Here is a 19,021-nt window from a genome sequence, read left to right as displayed (position 1 = left end):
TGTTTTACATGTGACAACTGGAATGAGAAAATCTTTGAGTGCAATCAAATTTTGTTATTTTACTGGTTTTATTTTGAGAGGAAATTTAATCTGGTTTTATTTTGGTAGGAAATTTAATTTGTTATCCACTGTCTGTATAATACATGTAGATATCTCATAGACAATTCTAGAAGTGCAGTCAGACTTATCTTGCTTAACGTATTCAGTACGTATTCAGTGCAGGACCTGGTTACTATATGACACTACACAAGGAACCACACAAGCAGGTCTTTTGTTGTGGGAAAATATGTGTATCTCATTGCAACTGCCACTGTAAAAGATGTGTGGCATGGGTTGACTCTATATATTCTGTAGGTACTACACATTCTCTTTCTCAACCATATCTTATACACAAAAGATGTTTGTGGTCATCTATGAGTAAACCTAATGACTGGAGAAGTAAATGTGTTTGAGATTACTTTACCAACTTTATTCACTTCAATGCTTGTGATCTTTCTAAATCACAAATCAGCACATTCTCTATCATTCTAAGGATACGGAACACAGGCGCGGCTGCTCCCGTGAAGCAGTAGTGGGGTGGGGAGGGAGGTAAATAAATAAAAAAAGAACACTAATTTGCATGCCAGGGCTGGCCAGCTGACACCTCTCTTCTTTCCTCTTCCTGGCTTCTGTTCAAACAAGAATCAGGATAGGCTCCCCTAAGCCAATCACAAAGTCCCTACCAGAACACTCTTTGAACACAAACAATGCCCAAGGGTCTTATTACCAGCCGTCACTGATTTAACTTTACTGATGGTCCAGTAGGTTACTCTTCTAAGTGCAGATACTGAGCCCCAAAACTATTGTGAGTAGCCACCACATAGGGTAAAGGGTTACGAAAGCAGGAAGATCACTCTCAGGCAGGCCCTAGTATTATTTGACTTTAACAGAACCTAATCAAAGCAAAATCTGTCTTAAAAATATAGGGAAACACCAGGGACAAAACCTAAAAATTACACTTTAAAATTGATTTCCATACCACTACCCGTTCTGGATTGTTATCCTCAATCTTACAGCTGCAAAAGCTGACCTAGGGCAGTGAATACCAAGGCTATAAGCTAGGTAACAGAGGAAGAGATCCGTTGAGAGATAAATTGGACTTAAAATATACATTAGATGATAGTCCTGGCTCGGGTTGTCCCACTAACATGAGGTCTGAATCCTGCTTGCCGGTGTTCCTTCACATGGCAGTGGTCATAACTGGTCTCAGAGGCTAATCAGTTCTCCTACTGCAAAAATCACATTGTGCTTTTTTTTATAATGCAGCTTCAATGTCAGTTTTCTGTATTACTGTGGATGACATCCAGTCCCTAGCAGGTACCATGTATTGCTCAGATGCTCTACATGAACATAAGAGCCTTACTTCGCTCAAAAAGGACACACCCACATCCTGGACACGCATCTAGTATGTTAACTAGATAAGTAATGTAGAGACACCAGTTCTCTGTGGCTATGCTCATATAGCTCCACAGCCCGCTGCAAGAACGAAAGGAGAAAATCATGTCTCTAATCCTTTAGTAAAGCTTTTACTCTCTTCCCAGGTGGTGCAGGTGTGGCCAGTCTGAGTAATGTGTCTTCTCTTTTTGGCTCCCTCTTCAATCCCCCAACTCCTTTTTCTTTTCTCTTCTAGCCCCATTTGGAGTTTTCTTACCATTTCTTTCCCAACCAATGAGCAAACACTCGATCGGTTATTACAAGGGAAATTGTATTATGTATGACTTCAATAAGAGGCCATTAATGTTACTATTTGTTTTGTAGCCCATGTATTTAATGCTATTACATGACAGTAGTAAAAAAACAATCTGTTCTCCTCTGCAGTGCTACCATACTGGAGAATAGCCTCTTCCTCGGTCTTCTTCTATTGCATGCAGGACGTGAAGGACAGTAACAAAGAGGTGGAAGGACAGACCCAATCAACTTCTGCCTCTTGTTTGCAGAGTATGAAAGGAGCTCATTGAATAGCAGAGGATGGGCTACATTCTCCCCACCTCCCTCAACTCTCCAAATATCAGGTGATCTTCTGCTGTGATAAAGTGCATACCCTCCTTCCACCCTGGGCTCTGTGCAGAACCAGGGCAGATAGGAGATTTTCTCTGATAAATTTGATGTCAGGAAAGCACTTTCTCCCACTGGAAGCAGAGACCAAACGGCTTCAGGGAAGGGATTGGAAGGTCCAGATAATGGCAGGGCAGGGTAGTAGGAAGCTAGATATTATTTCCATTCATAGCTACACATGTATCATTTAATATTGTCTACCTGAAAGAAACACCAGACAAAAAGCACTGGACTTTTCGAGCTCAGCGTGGGCTGCATTGAATCTCATAATGCACAGCAAATTTCCAATGATATGGAAAGGAAAGCAAGGAATATCGGTTAGTTGAATTGAGGCATTGTATCTGATTAGTAGACATTACACTGGGAGACATACACTACAGCGTTAGTCCTGCCATGTTTTATTGTCCTTTTCCTCTTTCCTCGTGCCTCACGTTCCTCTCTATCTTTTTATGCCCATTTACTGTGGAAGAGATTTAATGCAATGCGGAAGATACATTTCTGTTTTGAACTCGGAGCGAGTCTGTCACACAAATTAACAAAACATAGCTTATTATCATAAGAATGAAGGACGTAATGCTCCCAAACACTTCAAAATTATGTTTTAGGAAACGTTTATAACAAGAGGTTGGGAAGGTACAAGCTAAAATTGCAAATTGGAGCTGTTCAGATCATGCTGTGCACATACAGGCTTTTCTCAACAATTTACAAAAAGGAAAATATTTAAAATACTCATTCAACTTGCTACGAAAATGACAAATGGTTGCCTATTGTTGTTATGGTAATCATAGATATAGTCAACTGCATAAATATAATGACTGATCTTCCATATAAAATGAGTCAACCCTCTGCATGCCCAACCAAATGCTTATAACTCAGAAACTACCGAACCAACAGAGGCAGGATTTTTGGTTTAAATCCATTTAGCTATTTGGGCAGTAGGCATGAGCAACATTTCTTATTGGATATAAGATGAGAAATCACTCCTGTTTTAACCCCTTTAAGATTTTTACTCCCAAACACATCTTAACAAAAATTGGCATGCCAGATCTGAGCTGACTAAGCAAGTGATTTGTCAGTTTTTGTGCAGTCAACAGCATCTAAATGTATAGGCAAATCAAAAATGCCTTTTCATTGGAAAGAACAGGTGACCATAAATACACTGTGGTGACAGACACAGTGCAATATGTATATAAATATGAAGAGGCTTCAGAAAGCCTCTTCAGGGCCACTGCAGTGGTAATGCGCAGGGATGGGTGTATGAGTTAGCCGTAACAAATATGCTGTACCGTCACTAACAAGTGAGACAACAGAACATCACACACTCTTTGGGGATTGTAATAAACATTAATTTTAGTGGAAGGGAAAGCAGTGAGATACCATACTCTAGCCAACACATTTCAGCACATAAGTCTTGATCACAGATAAACATAAGTTTAACAAGTACAGTGAACACAACTGTAGACATAAAAACAGGCTCTAGCTGTCTGTATAAGAGGACTGTTAAGCCCCATATTGTGAATGTAAGAAAAGACAATGTAAACCATATCAAACAAGTAAAATCACACTGGTCACAAAGGCAATACTGCAATGTTTATATACCAAACTGTAAACATGTGGGGCGGGTTTCGTGGTTTTGTGGGCAGAGGTGTGTGATATGAGTAACCAAAAGTATTCTAATCAAACTTTGCATTATTATACATAATAAGTAATTACAAAAAGTAATAACACATTCACATATAAATCAATAACAAGATAAAACTGCAAATGTAGTTCTCCAGTATTGCTATCTTTCATAGATTTACATGCTTGAATCAGTCCCATTCGTCGAAGTGGGAGTCTCACTGTACCATAATAAAGTAGTATGTATCAATATAATTAGGCCTGGGCGGAGTTCGTGGAGTCTTGCTAAGCGTAACTCTGTGCCGAAAAAACTCTGCCGGACTCCGCCGATATCCACAAGCAGCGAAGTGCAGTAAGTCGCATTGCTCTCAATGATTTTTAGCGCCGTGAGTGACGAACGGCACCATGTGCAGTGGAACAGGGTGCTGCTTTTTTCTGCCACTCGAATAGATGTTCTAATCGAGTGGCAGCTTCCTCAACGCGAGCCGCAGGTTTCTCAATGTGAGCGGTAGAAATCTGACGCGACCGCCTGCATTGAGAAATCTCACAGGGAGGTAATCTAGCATACGACTTTCCTCGCTCGGGCTTGCCAATGTAAAGTTGGCGAGCCGCGCAAGAGATGAAACTCCATTCCACTTCGCGGAGTTTTTTGGAAACTCTGCATTCTACATGGAGTGTGTTGGCGGCAAAACTCTACAGGCGAAGCAGAGTTCACCACCCACCCCTAATTATCATAGGCTATAATGGCAATGAACAATCACTTTAATAGCCTATCTATGTCCCTTTAATACAAGGACCAAACTTCAGCCAATCAGGCGATAGCACCCTATAGAATACTCCCAAGAGAGGCTGATTCCCTCAGATTTAAATAGCACAAGTGGGTACAGTAATAATCCCTACCTATAAGATGAGGCTCTCAGGGGAGAAGGGTGGATTGCATGTGAATCTATGAGGATACCAACACTGGAGAACTACAGTTACAGGTAAGTAACTTATTTCTTCTCCAGTATTGGATCATTCATAGATTCGCATGCTTGAATGAGAATAGCAAGCAGTTACCATATTTATTTAACTTTATAGCATTATCAAAATAGAGGATGGTGCGTAGAAAATATATATATATATATATAAATATATATATGTATATATATATATATTCACTGAAAAAACATAGGTTTCACACATGTTATAGTTAGCTGGACATTTTACTGATAAAAAACCAATGAAATTCCCCCGTTATAGTTAGTGCAGGCAACTATAACTCACGCGACCGCAATCCTCTGCTGATGCTAATACTGTATTTAGACAATTATTTGCCCATGTCTTCTTCCATTAAATTTTAGCTATACATATATTACAAATATTTTTTTTTCATAAAGACACATATGTCATCAGCAGAGGATTGCGGTCGCGTGAGTTATAGTTGCCTGCACTAACTATAACGGGGGAATTTCATTGGTTTTTTATCAGTAAAATGTCCAGCTAACTATAACATGTGTGAAACCTATGGTTTTTTCAGTGAATTTGCAAGGTTTTTTAAATGCTAATTCCTAACTATAACGTGTGTGAAACCTATGTTTTTTTCAGTGAATTTGTACGGTTTTTTAAATGCTAAGTTACTTTACGCCATTTGTGGCGTGTGCGCCCACTTAACACAGTTCGTTCCGTGCGCGCACCGTGCGCGCACAGTGAGCACGCGGTGCGCTTTGCGCACCGCGCGCCCACTTTACGCAGTTAGTGCAGTGCACGCTGGGTGGGCACGCGGTGCGCTACGCGCACCGCGTGCCCACGTTACGCTGGATGGGCCATGTACGCACGGTGCGCTTCGCGCACTGTTCGCGCATGGAGGACATATTATGCGCTTCGTTGTGAAAGGTTTTGTTTGATTTTTTGTTGTGCTATGGGACTGATATATGCCACGCACAAATGGTGCCGTTCAAGTACCATTTGCACACGGGGTGTGGAGAATATGGATATTTTTTTTTTTGCAGTTTTTTAACCGTACGCGTACGGTAAGCGTAATCGGCGATTTTTCGAAAAAAATTAAAATTGCATTTTTGCCCTTGGGGGTTCTTTGAGGACACCTCCATCAAGGCTAGGTGGTTGGGAGCAGTCTAAACAGACCCTTTATATGTTTTTTGCCTTTGTTTTTCTTCCACCCCCTCAGAGTGCGAGATAGAAAATGGCGGCCGCCGTTTCCTGGTTTCGACCGATTCGAATGTTTACTAAGATCTAACAGCCAATCAGAATCGCGCTCGTGCACGTCACAGTACGCGTACGGTAAGCGCACCGTAAGCGCACCGTAAGCTGGCTCAGATATATATATTGATTTAAAGGCTATTTTCTCAGAATCTACTGAACAGATTTACACCACACCTACAAAAGGCACTTCCTTGACCTGTAGACTACCTCTCTGCCAAATTTCAAGGAACTCTGTTCAGCCGTTCGGGCTGTAGCTGTGTCTAAAGGTCCTATGGAAAAATGCATGGGAAAAACGCGTTTTGGGACCCCCCTTTTATCTCAGCCCCCGCTTGACGAATCCCCCCCGAGACTTTCAGGGTAGGAGCGGAGCGTAGCGCCCCATTAGTTTTGAAAATTTCGCGAGGATTCGTCGACCGGCGCCAAAGTTATTCAAAATAGAATGTTGCGGTTTTCCTATGGAAACAGGGTCCTAACTATAACTACCTACTGGCGACCGCCAGTAGGTAATATATATATATATATATATATCACCCAAAGATTGCCCTGCATATGAGCCCGCACTCCACAACAGGTAAAATTGGAACACCAATATTTATTCAAAAGCAAAGCAGGCTTTTCAGTTTGAGGCTTTTTCCAGTTCACTGCTAGTCTCTTGCCTGACGCGTTTCAGAGAACATTTCTCCGTTTTCAAAGGCATGTGAAGTTTCAGCATTCAAAGCACCACAGTTACCTTCCTGCTTTTATTCAATTAATGAGCCTCTGGTGTGCTGCTGCCTCCGGTGTGCTTTTTTTCTAAGGCATTTTGGTCTCTGTAGTGCTTGCAAAATCGTTTTGTGAATTTTAAACAGGGAAACACAGACTGAAAGTCCTGCTTTCACTTTACTTTTAAATTACCTGCTCGTCGTTTTCTCCTGGCATAATTCCAAGACAAGATCCCTCTCTCTTTTCAGGGAGGTGCGTCGGCCCCACGGCTGGACCTGCCGTGTATAAATCACCCAAAGATTGCCCTGCATATGAGCCCGCACTCCACAACAGGTAAAATTGGAACACCAATATTTATTCAAAAGCAAAGCAGGCTTTTCAGTTTGAGGCTTTTTCCAGTTCACTGCTAGTCTCTTGCCTGACGCGTTTCAGAGAACATTTCTCCGTTTTCAAAGGCATGTGAAGTTTCAGCATTCAAAGCACCACAGTTACCTTCCTGCTTTTATTCAATTAATGAGCCTCTGGTGTACTGCTGCCTCCGGTGTGCTTTTTTTCTAAGGCATTTTGGTCTCTGTAGTGCTTGCAAAATCGTTTTGTGAATTTTAAACAGGGAAACACAGACTGAAAGTCCTGCTTTCACTTTACTTTTAAATTACCTGCTCGTCGTTTTCTCCTGGCATAATTCCAAGACAAGATCCCTCTCTCTTTTCAGGGAGGTGCGTCGGCCCCACGGCTGGACCTGCCGTGTATAAATCACCCAAAGATTGCCCTGCATATGAGCCCGCACTCCACAACAGGTAAAATTGGAACACCAATATTTATTCAAAAGCAAAGCAGGCTTTTCAGTTTGAGGCTTTTTCCAGTTCACTGCTAGTCTCTTGCCTGACGCGTTTCAGAGAACATTTCTCCGTTTTTAAAGGCATGTGAAGTTTCAGCATTCAAAGCACCACAGTTACCTTCCTGCTTTTATTCAATTAATGAGCCTCTGGTGTGCTGCAGCCTCCGGTGTGCTTTTTTTCTAAGGCATTTTGGTCTCTGTAGTGCTTGCAAAATCGTTTTGTGAATTTTAAACAAGATCCCTCTCTCTTTTCAGGGAGGTGCGTCGGCCCCACGGCTGGACCTGCCGTGTATAAATCACCCAAAGATTGCCCTGCATATGAGCCCGCACTCCACAACAGGTAAAATTGGAACACCAATATTTATTCAAAAGCAAAGCAGGCTTTTCAGTTTGAGGCTTTTTCCAGTTCACTGCTAGTCTCTTGCCTGACGCGTTTCAGAGAACATTTCTCCGTTTTCAAAGGCATGTGAAGTTTCAGCATTCAAAGCACCACAGTTACCTTCCTGCTTTTATTCAATTAATGAGCCTCTGGTGTGCTGCTGCCTCCGGTGTGCTTTTTTTCTAAGGCATTTTGGTCTCTGTAGTGCTTGCAAAATCGTTTTGTGAATTTTAAACAGGGAAACACAGACTGAAAGTCCTGCTTTCACTATACTTTTAAATTACCTGCTCGTCGTTTTCAGTCTGTGTTTCCCTGTTTAAAATTCACAAAACGATTTTGCAAGCACTACAGAGACCAAAATGCCTTAGAAAAAAAGCACACCGGAGGCAGCAGCACACCAGAGGCTCATTAATTGAATAAAAGCAGGAAGGTAACTGTGGTGCTTTGAATGCTGAAACTTCACATGCCTTTGAAAACGGAGAAATGTTCTCTGAAACGCGTCAGGCAAGAGACTAGCAGTGAACTGGAAAAAGCCTCAAACTGAAAAGCCTGCTTTGCTTTTGAATAAATATTGGTGTTCCAATTTTACCTGTTGTGGAGTGCGGGCTCATATGCAGGGCAATCTTTGGGTGATTTATACACGGCAGGTCCAGCCGTGGGGCCGACGCACCTCCCTGAAAAGAGAGAGGGATCTTGTCTTGGAATTATGCCAGGAGAAAACGACGAGCAGGTAATTTAAAAGTAAAGTGAAAGCAGGACTTTCAGTCTGTGTTTCCCTGTTTAAAATTCACAAAACGATTTTGCAAGCACTACAGAGACCAAAATGCCTTAGAAAAAAAGCACAGCGGAGGCAGCAGCACACCAGAGGCTCATTAATTGAATAAAAGCAGGAAGGTAACTGTGGTGCTTTGAATGCTGAAACTTCACATGCCTTTGAAAACGGAGAAATGTTCTCTGAAACGCGTCAGGCAAGAGACAAGCAGTGAACTGGAAAAAGCCTCAAACTGAAAAGCCTGCTTTGCTTTTGAATAAATATTGGTGTTCCAATTTTACCTGTTGTGGAGTGCGGGCTCATATGCAGGGTAATCTTTGGGTGATTTATACACGGCAGGTCCAGCCGTGGGGCCGACGCACCTCCCTGAAAAGAGAGAGGGATCTTGTCTTGGAATTATGCCAGGAGAAAACGACGAGCAGGTAATTTAAAAGTAAAGTGAAAGCAGGACTTTCAGTCTGTGTTTCCCTGTTTAAAATTCACAAAACGATTTTGCAAGCACTACAGAGACCAAAATGCCTTAGAAAAAAAGCACACCGGAGGCAGCAGCACACCAGAGGCTCATTAATTGAATAAAAGCAGGAAGGTAACTGTGGTGCTTTGAATGATGAAACTTCACATGCCTTTGAAAACGGAGAAATGTTCTCTGAAACGCGTCAGGCAAGAGACTAGCAGTGAACTGGAAAAAGCCTCAAACTGAAAAGCCTGCTTTGCTTTTGAATAAATATTGGTGTTCCAATTTTACCTGTTGTGGAGTGCGGGCTCATATGCAGGGCAATCTTTGGGTGATTTATACACGGCAGGTCCAGCCGTGGGGCCGACGCACCTCCCTGAAAAGAGAGAGGGATCTTGTCTTGGAATTATGCCAGGAGAAAACGACGAGCAGGTAATTTAAAAGTAAAGTGAAAGCAGGACTTTCAGTCTGTGTTTCCCTGTTTAAAATTCACAAAACGATTTTGCAAGCACTACAGAGACCAAAATGCCTTAGAAAAAAAGCACACCGGAGGCAGCAGCACACCAGAGGCTCATTAATTGAATAAAAGCAGGAAGGTAACTGTGGTGCTTTGAATGCTGAAACTTCACATGCCTTTAAAAACGGAGAAATGTTCTCTGAAACGCGTCAGGCAAGAGACTAGCAGTGAACTGGAAAAAGCCTCAAACTGAAAAGCCTGCTTTGCTTTTGAATAAATATTGGTGTTCCAATTTTACCTGTTGTGGAGTGCGGGCTCATATGCAGGGCAATCTTTGGGTGATTTATACACGGCAGGTCCAGCCGTGGGGCCGACACACCTCCCTGAAAAGAGAGAGGGATCTTGTCTTGGAATTATGCCAGGAGAAAACGACGAGCAGGTAATTTAAAAGTAAAGTGAAAGCAGGACTTTCAGTCTGTGTTTCCCTGTTTAAAATTCACAAAACGATTTTGCAAGCACTACAGAGACCAAAATGCCTTAGAAAAAAAGCACACCGGAGGCAGCAGCACACCAGAGGCTCATTAATTGAATAAAAGCAGGAAGGTAACTGTGGTGCTTTGAATGCTGAACTTCACATGCCTTTGAAAACGGAGAAATGTTCTCTGAAACGCGTCAGGCAAGAGACTAGCAGTGAACTGGAAAAAGCCTCAAACTGAAAAGCCTGCTTTGCTTTTGAATAAATATTGGTGTTCCAATTTTACCTGTTGTGGAGTGCGGGCTCATATGCAGGGCAATCTTTGGGTGATTTATACACGGCAGGTCCAGCCGTGGGGCCGACGCACCTCCCTGAAAAGAGAGAGGGATCTTGTCTTGGAATTATGCCAGGAGAAAACGACGAGCAGGTAATTTAAAAGTAAAGTGAAAGCAGGACTTTCAGTCTGTGTTTCCCTGTTTAAAATTCACAAAACGATTTTGCAAGCACTACAGAGACCAAAATGCCTTAGAAAAAAAGCACAGCGGAGGCAGCAGCACACCAGAGGCTCATTAATTGAATAAAAGCAGGAAGGTAACTGTGGTGCTTTGAATGCTGAAACTTCACATGCCTTTGAAAACGGAGAAATGTTCTCTGAAACGCGTCAGGCAAGAGACTAGCAGTGAACTGGAAAAAGCCTCAAACTGAAAAGCCTGCTTTGCTTTTGAATAAATATTGGTGTTCTAATTTTACCTGTTGTGGAGTGCGGGCTCATATGCAGGGCAATCTTTGGGTGATATATATATATATATATATATATATATATATATATATATATATATTCACTGGCAAAAAAACGAAGGTTACAGGGACGTTATAGTTAAGCTCAGATTGTACTCATACAAATTCAGTGAAATTCAGCAGTTATAGTTACCTGAGCTAACTATAATTTACGTCCTCATAATGCACTGCGTATGACCTCTCATACTGCATCACTCATGACATGATCAGTGACATCTAAGGTTTTATTTATTCTATTTCCAAACTTTAACATCCTGTAACCTTTGTTTTCTTCCAGTGAATTTCTAAGGTTTTTTAATGTTGTTTCCTAACTAACATCCCTGTAACCTTTGGTTTTTTCAGTGAATTTGTTTTAAATTTTATTTCCTAACTGTAACCTCAGAGTGAGTGTGTGAGTGAGTACATGAACGTCCTCATAATGCACTGCGTATGACCTCTCATACTGCATCACTCATGACATGATCAGTGACATCTAAGGTTTTATTTATTCTATTTCCAAACTTTAACATCCTGTAACCTTTGTTTTCTTCCAGTGAATTTCTAAGGTTTTTTAATGTTGTTTCCTAACTAACATCCCTGTAACCTTTGGTTTTTTCAGTGAATTTGTTTTAAATTTTATTTCCTAACTGTAACCTCAGAGTGAGTGTGTGAGTGAGTACATGAATGTCTCAGAGGGTGTGTGAAGGAGTATATGAGTGTCTCAATGGGTGTGTGAGTGGCTGTAAGGGTCTGGGAGTCGCTTCATTACTGTCTCATTTGGCGTGTAAGTGGGTGTGTGAGTGTCTGAGTGGGTCTACGAGAAGATGTGTGAGTCTGAGTGGGTGCCTTTGTGGGTCTGTGAGGGGGTCTGTAAGGGGGCTGTGAGTGGCTGTGTGGGTTGGTGACTGGGAGTACTGGTGTGTGAGTGGGTGTCTAAGTGTCTGTGTTAGTGTGTCAGTAGCTGTGTGATTGACTGAGCCACAAAGGAACCGTACCTGCTCTTTTATCCAAAAATAGTCCACAGTTTTGCACAAAATATCTACCCAAGTGGAGTTCTTTCTACTGATTAATTACAAGGTGCTACCTCCTTGGGTAAATGTCCAGTACATATTCTACACTACAGCTGTGTAATGGAACATGAAGAAATGTCACCAGTGACCTTGTGTGTGTTTTGGCAATGTGACTGTTCCTGGTGCGTCTTTATCCAGAAATATGTGATAACATGATCAATTCTCCCATAGAGAAGACAACGAGACTACAAAGCGGTAAATCTCCACCAAACAAGGTTCTTTCCACTTAATTATATAAATTAACTGCTTCTTTGCTTGGTGGAGATATCTTCATATTACTCAGAATCAAGAACTCCTCACCAAAATCAGCAGAAAACATGCTGGGGGCCACTTGTTAAGTTGTCCATGATCCTGGCAAAAGGCCGAACGGGGAAGCATCCAAGTATTTCCACATTTGCATACTCCTACTAATTTAAGGGAGAACCATGGACTCTGCTCTCACCAGGAGAGGACAAGAAGGAAACCACTCCTCACAGTCACTACAGATTGCGCTCCAATAGATCAATGATGCAGTCACCTCCAGGAAGGATTTCAGATCGTTTTTCAATATAGAATTGCTGAGAAAACACCCTTGCTTTACCTTCCCCAAGCCCACAAGTTAGGATCATATGTATTTACGGAAGTGGAGTTTCGACTGGGCCACCTGCTATGTTTAAGTGCTTGCTGTTGAGGCTTCATTTTTGTGAAATGAGCACCAAGGCTAGAATGGCCCCAGGGACCCCATCTCCTGGGGCTGTCCATGACTAAATAGGGGAGGGGTGATGCACGACCCCCCCATCCCAGGCAGATTTTAGCCCCTGGAACCCCATCACCCAGGGCCGAGCCAATAATCAGTAAAGGAGTGGGCCACACAGCACCCTACCAGGCTGATTTCAGCCCCAGGGACACATCCCCCAGGTCCCGGCCTTAATTAAATAGGGGAGAGGGGCCACATGGTCACCATGCCCAGGCTAATGTCAGGACCTAGGGATCCCATTCCCCCAATGCCCGGACATTTCTCCTGGGTGCCCTGAAGCTGTCAAAGCTCACGGGAAGCAAAAGCAAACAGTTATGTCTGGGGGGGCGCATCAGGACATAGCAGGAGCTGGTCCTGGGGGGGTGGCAGTCCTCAGTGCCATATATGGTTACATGAGCGGTTACAGGAGGGCGGCACATGGCCACCCTCCTACTGTATTTATGGGCTGGCCAAGGGCAGGTGTTGGTCCCCGGGTTCATATACAGCCTGGGGGGGGGGCACATGGACCCCCTCCCAGATTAATTTTTTAGGCCCCAGGGAGGTGGTAGGTCTTGGGGTCTGGGGGTCCATGTGCCCCCTGCAAATTGTTTATATTGCCCCATGGAGGAGGAGGTCCCCAGAGCTTCTAGGAAGCCCAGACGGGAGGTCCATGCGACCCCCCTAAATTATTTAAAATAAAGCCCCAGGGAGGTGGTGGGCTCGAGAGTGCAAACAGCCTCAGGTGGGCAGCCCCATGTGCCACCCTCTTTTTATAAAATTGCTCCGGGACCTGGCCCACCCCGGAGCCCTTTTCAAAACCAGTGCATTTTTTTTTTTAAATGCTTTTTTGCCCGGCCATGATCTCTCTGGGACCCCAACAACAGGGCTACAGGGTCAGGGTATTTGTACCCTGCCCTCTTTCCTTTTTTAATACTTTTGTTTGGGACTCAGCTGAAGCCGAGTCCCAAGATGGCTGTGAACACTTCCTGGTTGAAGTGTTGGTAGCCAAACAGAGATCTGCATGAGCTTCCCATTATTAGCAATTTATTTGAGGTTGTAGATATACAAATTTGGATTTCCTTAAATATCTTGCAAACAACTGAATGGATTTCCACCAAATAACTGAAGGGGCAATCTGCAGACTAAAAGCTATCTTTCTGCCAAATTCGGTGTAAATCCGTCCAGCAATTTGGGCTGTAGTTGTGTTCAAACCCCCTATAGGAAATAACATGGTAAAAGCACTCCCCCTTTTTCTCAGCCCCTGCTTGATGGATAGCCCTGAAACTTTCTGAAAACAACTAGAATTACCAATGCTCTTTTTGGAAAATTTCGTGAAGATTCGTCAACTTGGCGCAAAAGATATCGGCAAGTTAAAAAACGCTTTTCCTATGGAAACATGATCCTAATTATAGGTACCTACTGGCAACCTCCAGTAGGTACAATTTATATATATATATATGCATATGCAATTCAATGAATATATAACAATTATATTTGCATAAATACGTAACCAAAAGAGGCTCACTTTATTGAAATAAGTGGCGTAGTTCAGCCTGTCCAGCAGCTGAATCACTGCACTGCACTGATTCAGGCAATAATGGTGCATGAATGCATGCACACTCTTCCAAGTCGCAGCATGACACATTTTCTCCAGAAGCAGTCCCACAAACAAAGCAGTTGAGGTGGAAACTGCCCTAGTTGAGTGCACCCGTATTTTCGCTGTGTATGGCTTGCCAGCCTTTGAGTGGAAAAAAATGGATTGCGACTGAGATCCATCGAGCGATAGTTGCTTTTGTGACTGGACCATGCTAATGAGTCTGTCCATATGACACAAACAGTTGTTCAGTGCTTCTAAGCAGTTTAGTGTGATGTAAGTGGAATTTTAAACATCTTTTGTTATCTATCGTGTGTAGAGACCTTTCCACATGATATGTCAGATTTGGGAAGAAAGTCCGTAATATTATAGAATTTGAAAAACCTTAGAAATTCACTGAAAAAAAACAAAGGTTACAGGGCCATTATAGTTAGGAAAAGGAATTTTAAAAAACTTAGCAATTCACTGCAAAAATACAAAGGTTACAGGGATGTTACAGTTAGGCTCAGGTTTCACTTGTACTAAACTAAATTCAGCAGTTGTAGTTAAGTGAGACAACTATAACTCGCACCCCCACATTGCACTGCTTATGACCTCACATATTACATCATTCATAACATGGTCAGTGACATCACTGATTACATCATCCATAGAGTCACTGGCGCACCCACTCATACTCCCGTAGAACCTTTCATATACCCACTCCCACACAACCATTCACCAACCCATTCGCAGACACATACCAGTACTTACACACCTACTCACTGATTCATAGATCTACACACACATCAACTCACTCACCTATACAGCCACTCATACACCCACTCATTCACTAATACAGCCTTTGACATATCCACTCATATACCCATACAGCCACTCACACACTGAGTCAGTTTTCATAGAGCTACTCACAGACCTACTCACTCACCCATACAGTCAATCACACAGCCACTTACCCATACAGTTACACACACAACCACTTACTTATTCATACAGATACTAATACGTACTCATTCACCTATACAGTCACTGACACAAGAACACACTCAACCATACAGCCACTCTCACATTTACTCACTCACCCATATAGTCACTTATATACCCCATCATTCACCTAAACTGCATTTCACATAACCAGTTACTCACCCATATACCTCTGACACACCCACTCATTCACTCACACACCCAAACACACACACACTCAGCCATACACAGACTCACCCATAGAGCCCCTCACACACACACTCCCTAACCCATACATCCACTGACTCACCCACTCACTCATCCACACAGGCAGTCACACACACCCTCACCCACCCACACAGACACTCAGACAGCCATAATTAATACCACAACTGTGGTTACATATATCATTGCATGCAATAGACAAGCCCTCTAAAAAACGAAATTACGTTGATTTTGTTTATATTTCTTATTGTGCCAATGTCACTATCTACGGCACACAGGTTATACATTTTCATCTGTATGACATTCGTCCGACCCATAGTACAACAGTAAATATTGCGATAGCTATAGAAGGAAGGTACGTTTATATTGAATAGACACAGTAAAAAGATGAAAAGGAAAGATGTTTAGCATCACTTTTTAGTTATGTCCACAGTTAATCATCTAATTGCGTCAATGTTCATTGTATCCAAAATTAATATGAGATTAGACCAGATTGTCAAATTTTCACAGTCCATTGCATCGTTCGATCAGATCGTGTCCCACCATGTAATGTCTGAGAACTCATACTTGGCCAAATCTGCAGTTATCACATTTCTTAGTCTGATTATTTTGCGAAACCAAAATCAATTATCAAATATTTCTAAATGTTTAACCCAATTAACGTTTTATGTCCATCGTCTCCATTACCCTTTTTTTCATTCCAAAAATAATTGGACTAAGAAATGTGATAAAGGCGCATACAATTACTGCTACATTTGCAGCAAAACCAGCAAGTCTTTAATGTTCCAGGGACAAACAACTATTTTCCACTCTTTAAGTTTTTAAAATATTACTGCTCCAGCTACTCAACTGTATAAGACAAATCAGCTCAAAACTCTAGTAGAGACCGTTTCACACTTTACCAAACTCCATGCTTGAAAAATGTGAAAGATAAATGTAAACCAGGCCACATTCCTAGTCATTTCAAAATAAATGACTGAGTTTACATGCTGTCCAAAGAAGTGAACGTGTGAATTAGGACAAAGGCATATTCATGAAACTTGTTTCAGTGCTGTCCTTTGATAAATAGCCTTTACCTCAGTACACAACCTAGAGTTCTGATACGTATACTACTGCTCAGCTTCCCCAAAGAGTCTAAGAATTGTTTATTCTTTTTTTCCAATATTGCCCAGATAGTATTTGTATACAATTCTGGGCGAATAATCTCGAATATGTAATGATTTAGAGTTGGGTGGTGACAGGGAATCCAAGATATCTGACAAAAATGAGTGTTAATTCCAGAAGAGACTCCACGATATAAAACACAGAAAACCTACCATCATGTTTTACAGGCACAACGTTGTGACCCTTCACCTGATCAAATGCCTTAAGGCAATAGTATCAATGTGACTCATATGGCAGCATCACAATGCTGAAAAATAACACACAGAGCAGCTCACAATGAACATTCCCACATACTCAAAATTAGGAAAATACTGATTGGTTATGTATTACATGAAGCATTTCCATAATTGTTTCAAGAAATGTTTCAGCTAGTTTCAAATATGCCAAAATAAATTTCAAACTTGCAAAATACCGTACAGAAGTGCCTTAATAAAAAGAATATAAGAATTCTCAAATGGATATCTAAAATGATGACATTCTCATTGGTAGGAGGGATGCAAAAACTTAACATGAGAACTTCATGAAAGTTAATCCCTCATCTATAGGAAATTGGGTCGTAGGTTGAGGATGGTGAAAACCCTACTCAAGCAACAACCACAGTCCTTGCCAGGATGAACCACATAAGTCACTAAATTAACTGTGCTTAACTTTCCAGAAGCTTTCACAAAAACAGTCTGGCTTAACCTAGAAGAAATGTTTACATTATTTTTGCAGCACACAAACAGTGGTGCAGTGATAACGCAGCACAAGAAAAATGTCAAAATAATTTAGGAGAGTAGAGTACATTTGAATGAATTTAATGACACCAAAATGAAATGAATCCAATCAGTAGGACAGGAGTTATGAGTTTTAAAAATTATTAGTGCAAAATAGCTCCTAAAAGATCAAAGTGTCAACTGTGGGTATCTGTCTGCGTGAGACTGGGGCAAAGTCAAAAGGTAGAGCTGACCGCTATGAAGTGTCGGTCGGATACAAGAGGTAGATTGGTCCCAGTCTCAGCTTACCTTCAGACTTTTTGAAGAAAAGTTCATGAGAATGTGCAGTTCAGCTAGTCCAGTCAACAGGCGGTGTCAGAGGAGTAGACACCGTCGTAGGAGAGCCGCTAGATGAGGTCACGGTGAAAACATTTACCTTTAGACTTTGTCATGTTTTTGGAAGTCAAAAATCTCCTGCGGGGCGAATCTGCAGGCTATAGCCAACGAAAGTCCCTCGATGCCAGATACCTTCACCAAGAGGTCCTGCTGAACAGGAATTGCTGCTGCAGAGAAGAACGTAGTGGAATCTTCCACTGAGTCAGGCTGGTCAGCAGTGCAGCTAGCACATATCTGGGGCTTTTTGTTTCCCAAAAGAGTGCCCTGAGAACTGACAGGAGACCGGGACCTACCTGGTTCCGGTCTTCCGTCAGTTCTCAGGGCAGTTTTGGGGGAAACAAAAAGCCCCAAATTTTAGGATTGGCCAGGGGCAGCACCTCTATCATCACTTCCAAGGGTCCAGCACCTGGGGACACCACTTTGAGGAGGGGCGAGGACTCAGTCCTGCAGAGGCCATGTGTAGGGTTCAAGGCCTCTGGAGCTTGTTATGTTCCTGTAGCTCACAAAGAAGGCCCACCAACTAACCCTTGGAACCACTTCTTGTGGTCCTGGTCTCAAGGAAATTGTCCAGTTCTCCTTCAAGAACGAAGACAGGCCTTCATGCAGCACGGCTGTCCTCTGGGGTCCAGGCCATTCTTATGAAGTCTTTCACAGGTCTGAGAGTCCAATATTTATACCTGGTGTCAGCCTTTGAAGTGGGGGGGACATCATGGGTAACCGCACATCTGGTTCTGGGAAGTTCTTCCCTTCCCTTGCCCTGGCTCCAACAAGTATGGGGTGACAGAAGGCTGATGCCGGGTTCTTTGTGTGTGCTGAAGGCAAGCCCTTTGAAAATTAGTGGCGCAGAGAACAGCTCTGCCACCAGTCATCTAGGCATAATGGCCCATCCTGCCTACACCGAGTCCTCTTTGTCTGAAATACACAGAATGACACAAACACCACTAGCAGAGCTATTCACAGTGATGTGGCCAGGGCACTGGCAGAAGGCTCCAAATGGTTAGGAATAGAAAATGCCAACTTTATAAAAGTAAAAAGAACAATTGATGGACAGAATGCAGAACAATGTCATACATTCACCCCAGTACAGAGATCTGGGCCTAAATCCAACGATTTTTTGCTCACCATGCTGTTTCAGCACTCCGTCCATCATCTCCTTGTGTTTGCCTTGTTCTCCCTAAGTTGGCAGGGTATGCCCAGACGTGGGTCCCTTGCTCACTTTGCCACTGGATTCAAGCTAGCCTGGCTGATGAGGGCTGTTAGCCCGAAACCTGTCCCAGGATGCTTGTTTCCAGTCCAGGGAAGACATGGCTTGGCAGTTCGGCCTGGACTGTTCCCATGAGGCACAGGGCGAAGACTGATTTGCATAGAGCTGTGTCTGAACTGGGGTGGCGAAGTGAGCTAAATAACGATGATGGATTCAACCCAGATC

At 42.6% G+C, this 19,021-nt stretch overlaps 1 protein-coding gene across 2 annotated transcripts in view; it reads right to left on the bottom strand.

Annotated features, from left to right (window-relative positions):
- PRIMA1 (proline rich membrane anchor 1) overlaps positions 1 to 19,021 on the bottom strand; it is a 789,901-nt gene that overhangs the window by 204,527 nt on the left and 566,353 nt on the right. The window lies entirely within an intron of this gene.

This window comes from Triturus cristatus, chromosome 9, assembly GCF_964204655.1.
Source record: "Triturus cristatus chromosome 9, aTriCri1.1, whole genome shotgun sequence".
In the NCBI taxonomy this organism is placed as follows: domain Eukaryota; kingdom Metazoa; phylum Chordata; class Amphibia; order Caudata; family Salamandridae; genus Triturus; species Triturus cristatus.
This window is presented reverse-complemented; position numbering and strand designations above follow the sequence as displayed.